The sequence below is a fragment of the Schistocerca serialis genome, chromosome 4, assembly GCF_023864345.2.
Source record: "Schistocerca serialis cubense isolate TAMUIC-IGC-003099 chromosome 4, iqSchSeri2.2, whole genome shotgun sequence".
Classification (NCBI taxonomy): Eukaryota; Metazoa; Arthropoda; class Insecta; order Orthoptera; family Acrididae; genus Schistocerca; species Schistocerca serialis.
This window is the reverse complement of record NC_064641.1, coordinates 643,859,023-643,876,185: the sequence shown is the minus strand read 5'-3', so window position 1 is coordinate 643,876,185 and position 17,163 is coordinate 643,859,023.

Sequence of the window (17,163 nt, the reverse complement as noted above, 5' to 3'; positions counted from 1 at the left end):
CACGACTGTACAATAACACGAGACACTCGCGCAACCCGTTTATCCTTTCTCTGGGTAACTACGACCACAACCATAGATGGAAGCATAACAGACCAAAGACATTACTGGCTAGGAACTGAACATCTATGGTCTATAGAACGCTAACACGACAGTACTGGCGAGCCCCTGCAACACAGTTATTACTGGAAACCCAGATGTGCGACTAGCCGAAAAACAGGCAACCGCAGGGAAACCGTACTGTACACAGCACGCAAACCAGCCACACACACCCCCCTACACAGTCCGTGAGCCGATCTATGACCGATCGCCCACTAATCCACAACGACCTTGAACTGTTGCAGGGACGCAGCAACTGCAGCAAGCACCGCAACAAGCTCCAACAACGACAAAGGTAACGATGCACGATACCTCGAACTAACACAACCACACCTTGCATGCACTGTCGCAGATAGCAAGCCGCTACTGCCCTTACTACCCGTCCTACTGTCGCAGAGGTTTTTTTCCCTTGGCGCTGGCCTTGGCACTTTTTTTCCTCTGCTCTTACAACCGCTACCCTTCGATCGTTTTCGACCACTTCTATCTCCTGATGGTCCATGTTAATGAGTAGTCTTACCCAGACGCATGGATAACATCACAGCCTGCATCCTGTGACGCCTGATTCAAAACTAACATGCATACGGAGGTGACAGTAGAACTTTTGTGTTGGTCACCACGTTGGTGCGGGCGTGGAGGGGCCCCATCCTTTGGGAGCGCGGCTCCAGTTCACCACCGGCAATGGAGGGTGAAGCTTTGACAATGCCAGCCACTAGTGCTGGCGAAACGTCAGAAAAATCATTAGATGAACGTCGGCCGAAGAACCCGAGACAGAAGCCAATAGGCAGTTTGTCGATGTAAGGGTAATTTCAGAAGTGCATACTTTGATTTTATGTTGAGTAAATTACTATATTGTCAGAGGCATGAGAATTCATTACCTCTATGATTCTTAAATCAATTGCACGATACATAAACTTGTCAAATGTTCGGACAAATGCATTTAAAATGAGATTTTTTTCTAAATTACAGTTTCTTGCAAGTTATGCTAAAGCGATGTACTACGTACTAATGTAAGCAAATTATTGTATTAAAATATTTCATTTATCATTATTAATAATATTACTTTCTACTAACCAATGTGGATTACGGCTATTTCAGCTGTTTCTCCTTTATTTTCTTCCACATTTCTCTCATCATTTCTCGATGTTTCTCTCTGCTTTCTTCTGTCCAAGTGGCTCCTCTCTTCATGGGTTTTTCACGGAAATCTCAGGAGTCTTGCAGTTTCTTTTTAGTGGCAGCCGTTCCTCAGTATTCTGTGGAGTACTCCGAAGTTCGTCAATGACCCTTCCAACTTCTTTGCACCACGTGTTACCCATTTTTAATTTACCGTGGTAAGTGAACAGTCTTTTTGTCAGTTAGTTGGGATTCATCCTTTGGATGTGGCCGTGGAAAGCTATTCTTCTTTTCCTTATCATGTCTGTAATTTTTTCAGTAGGTGTACAAAATTCATTACCATGACGTCGCCTCTATTGTTTTTGCTCTTCAGCTGTTTCCAAAATGGTCCTTGGTATTTTCCTTTCTGAAATTTCCAGTGCTTCCATCATCACCTTTTTGTTAGAGGTAAACATTCTGCTGCATAAATGATTCTGCACAAATTACTGTAGAGTGGTGTATAAGTTTAGCATTGAGAGTATTGACATGTTATTATATACATTCTTAGTGAGGCAGTGAGATGTTTTCATTTCATTAACTTATGCTTTAATGGCTTATTTCTCCGCAATTTATTGTTCAGTTATTTCTCCTAGATGATTGAGCTTATTACTTCTCTCAATGTTTCCATCTTTAGTCTTCATTATCTTTATAACGTTTGTCGTGAATCCGGTTTTTTCAAAGGAGATTTGTAAGCCTACTTTTACAAGTCGTCCTTTCAGCAATTCTATCTATCTACTGGCTGTTTCCATTGAGTCTAAAAATATAGTTAATTTGTCTACAAACGGTAGACAGTCTTCCTGTAGGCTGTCTCTTTTGTAACCTAATGTAGCTCCGTTATTGACTTGGCTCTCTTCTAATCACACTCTTCATTGACTTATGACTTTTCCTAGAACACAATTAATAACTAGCGAGAACAGATATCTCCCTTCTGACTCTGGTTTTCATCTCAAAACTTCTAGCAATTTCACCTTTAAATTGGTGTTGGTTAGTGTTTCCCGAATTAGAGTTGTGGCTTTACTATTTACGCCCAGTTCGCTGAGAATTTCAGTCACTTCTTATCGACTGAGTCATAGGCTTTCCAGAAGTCAACAAAAGTCATTACGAAATTTTTAGATCTTCTTTTCAGATATATTATTATTGATTTTTAGTTGAGAAACTGCTCTGGACATGATCTATTCTTTTTTAAAACCACATTGATATTCATCAATTTGAGGGTTTTCTTTATTCGCGTCAAAGCAACAGTTACAAGGGAGGTAACAAAAAGCCTAACAGTTATAAGCATGGGTGCATGCACCATAGACATTAACAATTTAAACATGGAAACAGACAAACATTACAGTACTTAAATAACTTTCACCCACGAGTGGGCTATGTCCAAGCCATTAGAGTTAGCATACAGTTGTAAGTATTTGTATGTAAGTAAACAGTGATAATTACATTTAAGGGTAGGCGAACTAACAAACATAAAATAAAATTGTTTTCGCCCCCAAAAACAGGCTACGTCCAAGGCAAGAGTTGGCGAGCATCTTCGCTGCATACTGACGGGCACAAATGGCAGCTGCGCAGGTGAGACATTGTCTGGTCCTCCCCCCACTCACAGGTCGAGGGTCCACTAGCGTATCCCCACTTTTCAAGAATACTTTACATTGCCCAACAGCAGTTCGCATTCTGTTGAGGTACTTTAAGTAGACCAGTTTTCAATTTGACCAAGAGGTAGTTCTTTAGGTTTTGACCAGCCTAGAGGAGCTTTCTCTACTCTCTTTTTTTCACATGTCTAGCCTTTGGATTGCATTGTTGTTGTTGGCTTAGACTCTTACAAAACTTACTCTGGACTTCAAATGTCGCGAGGCCGGTGAGAGGCCAAACAGCGGGTCAATACCAGAGGTCAAAGCACTACGGCCTTCTGCTTGGGTAGCTGCTTCACACCTGATGTCAGGCGGATCTATGCCTGCTGGTATGAGTTGGTGCTCCACTTTAGTTGGTTCAAGCACCCAGTAACTATGCGATACGTCTCATTCAGAGCAGTGTCCACCAGCCTAGCACGGCAGGAATATTATGTCAGACAGGCGCTGCATATTCGTTTGTGGAATAGTACAACGCCAACGCAGAAATCCGGTTAGTGGCTGGTTGTGCCCACCTCTCCCCCCTCCCCCACAGTTAGATCACATTACTGTCCATATGATATTATTCCTTGTGGATACTTTCATTTTTGTGTTATGGCAAATTGTTTTAAAGGTTAAAGTACGGTCTAAGGTCGCCCCAAGGTATTTTTGGGGAAAAAGATGTTCGAGTTGAGTGCCATACCATAAAATGCACACATCAAAAAAGTTTTGCATCACCCCGGTTCTCAGAACCTGAAGATAGACGTTGACTGTGGATACTGTATCACAGACACAGTCCCTTTGATTGTTCAGAGATGACGCTAAACCCGCCCAAAGATGTAAACAACCATGCATGAGCAGCGCCTATTAGACGGAGGGGGTCCGACAGCCGGTCAGTTCCAGTCATTCCACCAGGAAGGAGGTACACGGCTCGTGTTGTCTGTAGTTCAACCATGCCTAGACGGTCAATACCGCGGTTCGATCGCATCCGCATTGTTACTTAGTGCAGAAAGGGCTCTCAACAACGGAAGTGTCCAGGCGCCCTGGAGTGAACCAAAGCGATGTTGTTCAGACATGGAGGAGATACAGAGAGAGACAGGAACTGTCGATGACATGCCTCGCTCAGGCCGCCCAAGGGTTACTACTGCAGTGGATGACCGCTACCTACGGATTATGGCTCGGAGGGACCCTAACAGCAACACCACCATGTTGAATAATGCTGTTCGTGGGGCCACGGGGCGTGATGCACAACTTCACTCACTATGTACATGGTCAGGTCCATCTTTGCAACCACGACACCATGCAGCGCGGTAAAAATGGGCCCAACAACATGCCGAATGGGCCGCTCGGGATTGGCATCACGTTCTCTTGTCCAATGAGTGTCGCATATACCTTCAACAAGACTATCATCGGAGACGTGTTTGGAGGCAACCCGGTCAGGCTGAACGACTTAAGACACACTGTCCAGCGAGTGCAGCAAGGTGGAGGTTCCCTGCTGTTTTGGGGTGGCATTATATGGGGCCGACGTACGCCGCTGGTGGTCATGGAGGGCGCCGTAACGGCTGTCCGATACGTAAATGCCATCTTCCGACCGATAGTGCAACCATATCGGCAGCATATTGGGGAGGCATTCTCCTTCATGGGGGACAATTCGAGCCCCCCATCGTGCACGTCTTGTGAATGACTTCCTTCAGGATAGCGACATCGCTCGACTAGAGTGGCCAGCATGTTCTCCTGACATGAACCCTATCGGACATGCCTGGGATGGATTGAAAAGGGCTGTTTATGGACGACGTGACCCACCAACCACTGTGAGGGATCTACGCTGAATCGCCGTTGAGGAGTGGGACAATTTGGACCAACAGTGCCTTGATGAAATTGTGCATAGAATGCCACGACGAATACAGGCGTGTATCAATGCAAGAGGACGTCCTACTGGGTATTAGAGGTACCAGTGTGTACAGCAGTCTGGACCACCACTCTGAAGGTCTCGCTGTATGGTGGTAAAACATGCAATTTGTGGTTTTCATGAGCAATAAAAAGGACGGAAATGATGTTTATGTTGATCTCTATTCCAATTTTCTGTACATGTTCCGGAACTCTCTGAACCGAGGTGATGCAAAACTTTTTTTGATGTGTGTATTTAGTTGTTGGTTGGACTGTCTGCTTTTTATGTGGAAAGCACAGACTTGCGTTTTGGTAGGGGGAAGTTGTCGTTTTGCCCTAGTGAAGAATGCTTTGGATAAGATTTTGTATGTAACCGATATGAGAGAAATGCTACTGTAGACGCTCACATCGGTTTTACCATCAGCTTTGTGCAGTGCGAGGATGAAGGCTGTCTTCCTGCCTGCGGGAATCTCTTTTGTCAACCAAATATTTATAATTATTATTATTGTTATTGTTATTATTATTGCTGAAGACCGCAGTCCCCACCCCTGGATACGTGCCTGAACGTATTGCGCATAAATAAGCAAAGAGATCCATTTCTGTTCGGTCACGCTATTGGCAAAAAATCACTGGAGAGAGCAACAGCCGTAAAATTCGTAGAAGAAGCTCTCTGGAGCGCTCTAAAGAGGAATGACAACATTAAACAAATAGTAGGAAAAGCAGATGCCAAGGTGAGACTCACTGGAAGTGTCTTGAGGAAATGTACACTGAGATGCCAAGGTCGTGGGCAAATCACGTAAACAGGTATAAAAGGGCAGGGCGTCGGTAGAGCTGTCCTCTTACTCAGGTGATTCATGTGAAAAAGTTTGCAACGTGCTTAGGGCCGCACAGTGAGAATTAACAGACTTGGCGAAATGGTAGTGGGAGCTAGACACAAGGGAATTTCGATTTCGGAAATCGTTCCGAGATCCGCAGTATTAAGAGTGCCCCAAGAACACGAAATTCCAGGCATTACTCCTCACCAATGACAACGCAGCGGTCAACACCCTACACTTAACGACAGGGAGCAGCGGCGTTTTGGTAGAGTTGTCTGTGCTAGCAGACAAGCAACGCTGCCTGGAAAAAAAAAAAAAAAAAAAAAAAAAACACCCGCAGAATTCAACGTGGACGTACAAAGAACGTACACTTAGGATACAAACAGAAAGTTTTAAAATTTAGGTAAGAGACCACGACGCGTTTCTGTCCACAGCTGAGAGAATTAACGAAAAATTGCTCTCAGTATCGTCAACGCGAGGCATGACTGAGACTTATCGTATCCAAAGTGCGAAATCGCACTTCAGTAATGTGGCATTGCCAATGACACAAGTAGTGGGATCAAAACGCCCTTCAGTCTTGCTCTTAAAATACACATTTCATTACCAAAGGGCAGTGAGGTGTTGATGTTGGAGACTTTATGTGTTTAAAACAATCAAACTGGAATTAATGAATGTGGGGTTACGTCTTATTCGTGATATCATTTAGTTATTTAGAGGAGACGTCAGAGACGTTTGGGTCCTCCATATGTTCTCCTGTCAACGTTCCTTCATTAAATGTCTTCCCTCCAGTGTCGCGTCAATTAGACGTAATCTTTTTAAATTCCAAAAAGTTTTTTAAAACAAAAGAAACGTATTTATTCGAAACTGTCTGAAAAATATGTACTCATGGGTTTCAGCTAACAACATCAATAGTAGTTCACAAGGCTAAATTACTGCCGTTGAAGTTAGAAATTGCAAATGAATTGTTAGAGCCTGTAAGAAGTTGCTATTTCGTATCGGGTCGTTCCTTTCGGTCCATGTTTTTAGCATTTCTACGTGCACATTGTGGTTATTTTTAGTGAATATCGATGAACCCACTACTTTACGCAGAAAACGAGCATAATGTGAGGAAAACTGTTCAAAGATAATCAGAAATCTGTGGAACGAGAGCCGCCATTCAAGTTGGTACATCAGCAATGGAAGAGAAGTTCTGGTCGTATGGTAAGTACACTAGCGGCAAGACGCAGTCAGTACCTTCGCTGCGCAGTGCCGATGGTACTGTTACCGACGATTGTGGCGCTAAAGCGGAGTTACTGAACGCAGTTTTCCGAAATTCCTTCACCAGGGAAGACGAATGGAATATTCCAGAATTTGAAACACGAACAGCTGCTAACATGAGTTTCTTAGAAGTAGATACCTTAGGGGTTGCGAAGCAACTCAAATCGCTTGATACGGGCAAGTCTTCAGGTCCAGATTGTTTACCGATTAGGTTCCTTTCAGATTACGCTGATACAATAGCTCCCTACTTAGCAATCATATACAACCGCTCGCTCACCGATAGATCTGTACCTACAGATTGGAAAATTGCGCAGGTCGCACCAGTGTTTCAGAAGGGTAGTAGGAGTAATCCATCTAACTACAGACCTATATCATTGACGTCGGTTTGCAGTAGGGTTTTGGAGCATATACTGTATTCAAACATTATGAATCACCTCGAAGGGAACGATCTATTGATACGTAATCAGCATGGTTTCAGAAAACATCGTTCTTGTGCAACGCAGGTAGCTCTTTATTCGCACGAAGTAATGGCCGCTATCGACAGGGGATCTCAAGTTGATTCCGTATTTCTAGATTTCCGGAAAGCTTTCGACACCGTTCCTCACAAGCGACTTCTAATCAAGCTGCGGGCCTATGGGTATCGTCTCAGTTGTGCGACTGGACTCGTGATTTCCTGTCAGGAAGGAAGCAGTTCGTAGTAATAGACGGCAAATCATCGAGTAAAACTGAAGTGATATCAGGTGCTCCCCAGGGAAGCGTCCTGGGACCTCTGCTGTTCCTGATCTATATAAATGACCTGGGTGACAATCTGAGCAGTTCTCTTAGGTTGTTCGCAGATGATGCTGTAATTTACCGTCTAGTAAGGTCATCCGAAGACCAGTATCAGTTGCAAAGCGATTTAGAAAAGATTGCTGTATGGTGTGGCAGGTGACAGTTGACGCTAAATAACGAAAAGTGTGAGGTGATGCAAATGAGTTCCAAAAGAAATCCGTTGGAATTCGATTACTCGATAAATAGTACAATTCTCAAGGCTGTCAATTCAACTAAGTACCTGGGTGTTAAAATTACGAACAACTTCAGTTGGAAAGACCACATAGATAATATTGTGGGAAAGGCGAGCCAAAGGTTGCGTTTCATTGGCAGAAGACTTAGAAGATGCAACAAGTCCACTACAGAGACAGCTTACAGTACACTCGTTCGTCCTCTGTTAGAATATTGCTGCCCGGTGTGGGATCCTTACCAGGTGGGATTGACGGAGGACATCGAAAGGGTGCAAAAAAGGGCAGCTCGTTTTGTAATATCACGTAATAGGGGAGAGAGTGTGGCAGATATGATACGCGAATTGGGATGGAAGTCATTACAGCAAAGACGTTTTTCGTCGCGGCGAGATCTATTTACGAAATTTCAGTCACCAACTTTCTCTTCCGAATGCGAAAATATTTTGTTGAGCCCAACCCACATAGGTAGGAATGATCATCAAAATAAAATAAGAGAAATCAGAGCTCGAACGGAAAAGTTTAGGTGTTCGTTTTTCGCGCGCGCTGTTCGGGAGTGGAATGGTAGAGAGATAGTATGATTGTGGTTCGATGAACCCTCTGCCAAGCACTTAAATGTGAATTGCAGAGTAGTCATGTAGATGTAGATGTAGATGTAGATGGTGCAAATCGTTTTTATTCGTCTTTAAAATTTATACATTTTGCATGCGTTTGATCAGTCCTGGAAACATGTGTTTCACTCTGAAGTATGTACGCCAAACACATTCACTGTCTGATCAAAAATACCTAGACACCTATTAGTGTACATTAAAGTGGGGAGTGCCCACCCTTCGCCCTTTTGGTGGTTTCAACTATGCTGGAGGCACTTTGAGTGAGGTGTGTTAATGTCGGTGGAGGAATGGCAGCCCAATCTTTCTCGAAAGGAAAAATCAGAGAAGGTATTGATGTTGTGCTCTGGGGTTTGTAGGGAAATCGACGTTCTAATTCATCACAGAGGTTTCCTATTGGCTTAAGACGGTACTCTGCGCAGGCCAGTCTATTTTAGGAATGTTACTGTCCACAAACAGTTGCCTCACAGATGCTACTTTACGTCAGGGTGCATTGTCATGCTGATACTAATAAATCTACATCTACGTGATTACTCTGCTATTCACAATAAAGTGCCTGGCAGAGGATTCAATTGACCACCTTCAAGCTGTCTCTCTCCGATCCACTCTCCAACGGCGTGCGGGAAAAACGAGCGCTTAAATTTTTCTGTGCGAGCTCTTATTTATCTTATTTTATCGTGATGATCATTTCTCCCTATGTAAATGGGTGCCAACAGAATGATTTCGCAATTGGAGGAGAAAACTGGTGACTGAAATTTCACGAGAAGATCTCGTCGCAACGAAAAATGCCTTTGTTTTAATGATTGCCACTCCAATTCACGTACCGTGTCTGTGGCACTATCTCCCGTATTTCATGATAATACAAACCGAGCCGCCCTTCTTTCAATTTTTTCGATGTCATCCGTCAGTCCCACCTGATGCGGATCCCACACTGCACAGCAATACTCCAGAATAGGGAGGACAAGCGTTGTGTAAGCAGTCTCTTTTAGTAGACCTGCTGCACCTTCTAAGTGAATCGCAGTCTTTTGTTTGTTCTCCTCACAACATTATCTATGTGAGCGTTCCAATTTAGGTTATTTGTAAATGTAATTCCTAAGTATTTAGTTGAATTTACAGCCTTCAGTTTTTTGTGAGACTCATCGCATAATCGAAATTTAGCAGATTACTTTTGCTACTCATGTGAATAACTTCACACTTTTCTTTATTCGGGGTCAATTGCCACCTTTAGCACCATACGAATATCTTACCTAACTCATTTTGCAATTCTTTAATCATATGATGACTTCACAAGACGGTAAATGACATCATCGGCAGACAATCTAAGAGGGCAACTCAGATTGTCTCCTATGTCGTTTATGTACATCTGGAACAGCAGAGGGTCTGTAAAATTTCCTTGGGGAACGCCAGATATTACTTCTGTTTTATTCGATGACTTTCCGTCAATTACTACGATCTGTGACCTTTGTGCCAGAAAATCACGAATTCAGTCACCAAACTGAGGTGATACTCCTTACGCACACAGTTTGATTAGGAGTCGTCTGTGAAGAACAGTGTCAAAAGCCTTCCAGAAATCTAAAAACATGCAATCAATTAGGCATCCTCTATCGATACCACCCATTACTTCGTGAGAATAAAGAGCCAGTTGTGCTTCACAAGAACGATATTTTCTGCATCCGTGCTGACTATTTGTCAATAAATCGATTTTCTTCGAGGTAATTCATAATGTTCGAGCACGGTGTATCTTCCAAGCCCCTACTGCAAATCGACGTTAGTGATATGGACCTGTAATTCATCGGGTTACTCCTACTTTCCTTTTTGGGGTATTAGTGTGACTTGAACAATTTTCCAGTCTTTAGGTACGGATCTTTCTATGAACGAGCAGTTGTATACAATTGCTAAATATGGAGCTATTGTATCAGCATACTCTGAAAGGAACCTGACTGATATACAATCTGGACCGGGTATCCAAACTATTCATCCACTGTACACAGTACACAATGCTCTAAAATGTGATCATATCCTTCCATGTTTAGCGTTTTCTTAATTGTAATAAGAGGTCCACACTCTAACCACGAGAAACAACCCCATACTGTAACAGCAGTTCCTCCGTACTTCACTGTTGGCGCTACACATGATGGCAGGTAATGTTCTCCAGGCATTCTCCAAACCCAAGCCCTCCCCCATCGGTCCGGCCTCCCCCCCCCCCCCCCCCCCCCACCGGTCGGAGGTTCGAGTCCTCTCTCGCTCGGGTATGGGTGTTTATTGTCCTTAGCGTAACTTAGTTCAAGTTAGATTAAGTAGTGCATAAGCTTAGGAACCGTTGACCTCACCAGCTTGGCCCCATAAGAACTTACCACAAATTTCCAAAAAAGTTTCCTCCCATCGGCTTGCCAAAGGGGATAGCGTGATGCACCACTTCATATCAGTCTTTTCCAGTCATACATTGTCCAGTGGCGTCTCTCTTGACACCGCCCCAATCGTCACTTGGTGCTGACTTCAGAAATGTCTGGTTTATGGGTAGCTGCTCGATCAGTGAAACCCATTCTTTTTCACTGTGTACGCACAGCCATTGTGCCACCTGGACTGCTGATAGCACTTTGGAATTCACGAGTGATTCCTTCCGCTGATTTCACGTGACGTTTTCCAACCATCCTCCTCAACGCTCGGCGGTCTCCGTGCGTCAGTACATTTGTGTATCTACTTCAGACTCACGTCTCCAACAGTCGACTTAGGCAGCCCTAAAAGGGCTATTACGTCCGTGTCATAATGGAGGATCGGCGTCTCATGACATCTACTGGCCAATTCCGCATTAATTATGGGCGTCCGGATACTTTCGATCATATAGTGTATCTCACAGCCACATTCAGGTCCTCTTCAATTATGTTTGACTCAGCAGCTTATTTTTTAAGTACAAAATTCGACTTTAGTCCACCCTCACGAAGATAACTGCTGACAGAAATACGACCACAAGGAAATGCTGCAAGATATTAGTAAACAGTTTGTTGTGAAGTTGATGGCTCACCAAAAGTTGAACAAAGCGACTCGAGATGTTGTTGAGTTAGGCCTTGACAGAAATCGTAAAAAAATCACCCAACAAAAACCTTCAGATGTAATGGTACGGACCACATTTAAATAATTTAGTAAGGGCAGAAGCATTATGTTTGCGTATAAATGGTACGTATCTTGCAAAGTATGGGCTGGCACATTTGTTCCTATACAATCTGTAAGAAGATTTTGTCCGGGGTTGCTGAAATGGTAAGTCGCTGGAACATTATATTGCTTTTAACTATTTTCTTCATTTTTTATGATATTGATACACATTTTACAACAAAACTTTTCATATACATGTTGTGCAAGTTCAAGTTCCTTGAACTAGACAAAGAAGACATTAGAACACAGAACATCATGTACCAAACTCAATAGCTACCAAAATCACTCCTCAGGGCTTGACGCTAAAAAATCGGTATATCTATTACAAACCCAGCTTCCAGTACCTTCTATAACAGATGTAGTCCAAATTGGTAATAATATGACTGTCTTACTTGAAATTATTTTTCAGATTTAATTTATGAAATTTATCTGGAAATAAATATTTACGTGAAGATTTATATCCCTAATGGTTCATTACAAAGGTTGCAAACTTAGAGAATATGAAAAAAGAGCTTCCTGTTATTTTATAAGATAGATTTCACTGTTGACAGTAAAATTATAAAAATTATAACTGAAGAAAGAAATTTTGTTTACGTGAAGCACAGCAGTGTTATGTTTACTTTAAATTCATTTTCAGATTATGTAAGTCGGCAACTGTGATTACTAATTTTCATGGTACAGGATCGATATTACGATTGCATCGATATGAATAACAAAAATATATAAACAGAAAATATTTTTTGGCAATGAAATATATTCGCCACAGACGAGTAACATACAACTTAAATAAGAAAATTGACAGAAGTCTGGCCACAGTTTATATGGAATCGAACATCTCGGTTAACCCGCGAAAGTTCCGATGATGCAGGGTTCATTACAGTTGACGTTCTTATTTCTTTTTTCACAAAAAATTTTTTATGCTGACTCTAAACAAACTACTGGATTAGTTTATGAGCTGTCATCGTTTTAACAATAATCAAAAATAAAATTTGAAACACTAGTAATGTCATATCTGAATAGTGCTAACCAGTGGACGTCGTAAAAGCGTCAGGATGGTGATTCAGCCGCGCTGCAGTTTTTCCCCCTTTTCACATCGAATCTTATTTGCAATTTGTATTACCTATTCCGTCATTCGGCGCTGTGATTCCGAGACACTTCTTACTCTGCGGTCGTAGCTTGTTGTGGAGCTGTTGTGAAAGTCGCAAACAAGTTCTTGAGAGCTCCCTGGCGCTGACTCATTCGCGTGACCTTGGCCGTCTCCAGGAAAGCGCCGCTGCCGTTGGTTATAGCGCTGCAGCAGCGGTTTGAGTTTGCTCAACACACGCAGCTAGCTATAGCGGCGTTTGCGGCACGTCTCTACCATGACGTACTACAATTGACTACATTGACACTGTGTCTACTGTGCCTCATTCGGCCTTCTGCACCGCAGTGACAATACGTCTAGATCTACATGGATACTCTTACTGGCAAAGTGTTCATCGTACCGCCTTCATAATAATTCTCTATTATGCCACTCTCGAACAGTGCACGGGGAAAACGAACACATATACTGGCATATTTCCTCGCGACTGCTGGTTCAAATGGCTCTGAGCACTATGGGACTTCACATCTTTGGTCATCAGTCCTCTAGAACTTAGAACTACTTAAACCTAACTAACCTAAGGACATCACACAACACCCAGTCATCACGAGGCAGAGAAAATCCCTGACCCCGCCGGGAATCGAACCCGGGAACCCGGGCGCGGGAAGCGAGAACGCTACCGCACGACCACGAGCTGCGAGTTCTGGTTTCCCTTGTTTTATTATATCATTGGTCCCTATTTAGGTCGGCGTCAAAAAATATTTTCGTATTCGTAAGAGAAAGTCGTGATTGAAATTTCGTGAGAAGATTCCGCCTCAACGAAAACGTCATTGTTTTAATGGTGTCCATCCCAAATCCTGTACCATATTTGTGACACTCTCTCCCCTATTACATGATAATACAAAACGTGCTGCTCTTCTTTGAACTTTCTAGGTGTACTCCGTTAATCCTATCTGGTAAGGATCCCAGACCGCCTAGCAGTACTCAAAAAGAGGACGGACAAGCATAGTGCAGGCAGTCCCTTTAGTAGATCTGTCACATTTTCGAAGTGTCCTGCCAATAAAAGCAGTCTTTGGTTTGCCTTTCCCACAACATTTTCTATGTCTTATTTTCAATTTAAGTTTCAATGCTTAGGTATTTAGTCGAATTAACGGCATTTATATTAGATTGATTTATCGTGTAACCGAAGTTTAATGGATTCCTTTTAGTACTCATGTGGATGACCTCACACTTTCCACTACTTGGGATCAACTACTAATTTTCGCACCATTCAGACGTCTTTTCTAAATCTTTCATCAATTTATTTTGAACTTCCGATAAATTTACTACACGATAAACGACAGCATCATCTGCGAACAACCTAAGATGGCTGCTCACATTGTCTCCTAAATCGTTTATATAGACAAGGAGCAGCACAGAGCCTATAACATTATCTTGGGGAACGCCAGAAATCACTTCTGTTTTATTCAATGACTTGCCATCAATTGGCCGGCCGAAGTGGATAAGCGGTTCTAGGCGCTACAGTCTGGAACCGCGCGACCGCTACGGTCGCAGGTTCGAATCCTGCCTCGGGCATGGATGTGAGTGATGTCCTTAGGTTAGTTAGGTTTCAGTAGTTGTAAGTTCTAGGGGACTGATGACTTCAGAAGTTAAGTCCCATAGTGCTGAGAGTCATTTGAGCCATCAATTACCACGAACAGTGACCTCTCTAACAGGAAATCACGAACCCACTCACATAACTGAGACGGTGTTCCATAAGCACGCAATTTCATTACAAGCCGCTTGTCTGGTACAGTGTCAAAAGCCTTTTGGAAATCTCGAAATACGGAATCAATTTGAAATCAGCTGTCAACAGTACTAAACACTACATGTCTGAGGCCGGCCGTTGTGACCGAGCGGTTCTAGGCGCTTCAGTCCGGAACCGCGCTGCTGCTACGACGCAGGTTCGAATCCTGTCTCGGGCATGGATGTGTGTGATGTCCTTAGCAGTTAGGTTTAAGTAGTTCTAAGTCTAGGGGACTGATGACCACAGATGTTAAGTCCCATAGTGCTTAGAGCCATTTCAACTATGTGCTAGTTCTGTTTCACAGGAATGATGATTTCTAAATCCGTGTTGACTGTGTGTCAATAGACAGCTCTCTGCGAGGTAATTTATAATGTTCGAACACAAAATATGTTCAAAATCCTACTGCATATCGACGTTAATGATATGGGCCTGTAATTTAGTGGATCACTCCTACTATCTTTCTTGAATATTGATGTGATCTGTGCAATTTTCCAGTCTTTGGGTAAGGATCTTTCGTCGAGCAATCGGTTGCATACACTATGTGATCAAAAGTATCCGGATACCCACTAAAACATATGTTTTTCACATTAGGTGCATTGTGCTGCCACATACTGCCAGGTACTCCATATCAGCGACCTCAGTAGTCATTAGACATCGTGAGAGAGTGGAGTGGGGCGCTCCGCGGAACTCACGGACTTCGAACGTGTTCAGGTGATTGGCTGTCATTTGTGTCATGCGTCTGTACGCGATATTTACACACTCCTTAACATCCCTAGGTCCATTGTTTCCGATGTGATAGTGAAGTTGAAACGTGAAGGGAGACGTACAGCACAAAAACGTACAGTCCGTCCTTGTTGACTGACAGATTGCCGACAGTTGAAGAGGGTCGTAATGTGTAATAGGCAGACATCTATACAGACCATCACACAGGAATTCCAAACTGTAAGTACTATGACAGATAGGTGGGAGGTGAGAAAACTTGGATTTCATGGTCGAGCGGTTGCTCATAAGCCACACATCACGCCGGTAAATGCCAAACTACGCCTCCCTTGGTGAAAGGAGCGTAAACTTTGGACGATTGAACAGTGGAAAAACCTTGTGTGGAGTGACGAATCACGGTACACAGTGTGGCGATACGATGGCAGGTTGTGGGTATGGCGAATGCTCGGTGAACGTCATCTGCCAGCGTGTGTAGTGCCAACAGTAAAATTCGGAGGCGATGGTGTTATGGTGTGGTCATGTTTTTCATGGAGGGGGCTTGCATCCCTTGTTGTTTTGCCTGGCACTACCACAGCATAGGCCTACGTTGATGTTTTAAGCCCCTTCTTGCTTCCCACTGTTGAAGTTCAATTCGGGGATGGCGATTGCATCTTTCAACACGATCGAGCCCCTGTTCATAATGCACGGCTTGTGGCGGAGTGGTTACACGACAATAACATCCCTATAATGGACTGGCCTGCACAGAGTCCTGACCTGAATCCTACAGAACACCGTTGGTATGTTTTGGAATGCCGACTTCGTCCCAGGCCTCACCGACATCGATCGATACCTCTCCTCAGTCAGCACTCCGTGAAGAATGGGCTGCCATTCTCCAAGAAACCTTTCAGCACCTGATTGAACGTATGCCTGCGAGAGTGGAAGCTGTCATCTAGGCTAAGGGTGGGCCAACACCATATTGAATTCCAACATTACCGATGGAGGGCGCCACGAACTTGTAAGTCATTTTCAGCCATGTGTCCGTTTACTTTTTATCATTAGTGTATGATTTTTACGTGTGGAGCTACTGCACCAGCATACTCTGAAAGGAACCGAATTGCCATATAGTCTGGGCCAGAAGACTTGCTTTTATTAAGTGATGTAAGTTGTTTCATCACACCGAGGATATCTACTTCTAAGTTATTCAGGTTGCCGGTTTGTCGTGATTCGAATTCTGGAATATTTACTTTGTCTTCTTTGGTGAAGGATTTTCGAAAGGCTGTGTCTAGTAACTCTGATTTCGCAGCACTATCGTCGATAGTATTTCCATTGCTATAGCGCAGCCGGCCGAAGTGACCGTGCGGTTCTAGGCGCTGCAGCCTGGAACCGCGAGACCGCTACGGTCGCAGGTTCGAATCCTGCCTCGGGCATGGATGTGTGTGATGTTCTTATGTTAGTTACGTTTAACTAGTTCTAAGTTCTAGGGTACTAATGACCTCAGAAGTTAAGTCCCATAGTGCTCAGAGCCATTTGAGCCATTTTGCCATCGCGCAGAGAAGGCATTGACTCGGTTTTGCCGCTTGCATACTTTACATACTACCAGAATCAGAACAATAGCTCTGGGGGATATCTTGATGAAAGTGAACACTGTGAGAACCGTAGTTGTGGTAAGATAAAAATTTTTGTAATTTAAAAGAGCAACCAGTGACAAGTATGGCTTTAAGGAGTTTATTTAAATCACACCCTTACCGGTTTTGGATTTGTTACAAATCCATCTTCAGATAGCTCTTACAGATTACCTTGCTTTCTTGCTGGAACCTTGTTTTGTAGTCGTCATTGATTTTGTGCACTAAAGTAAACAAAAACGTTTTCAAGATACTGAAAGGAACACTCAATTAAAATATATTGAGATGTTGAAAGACTGGTAAAATTGACTGAGAGTCCATTCCGTCGCGTTAACTGTTTTTTTGTAGTCGCTCAACCACTGGGACAACCGGTTTCGTACCATGCAGGTACATCCTCACGTGTATTTAAGGCGATAT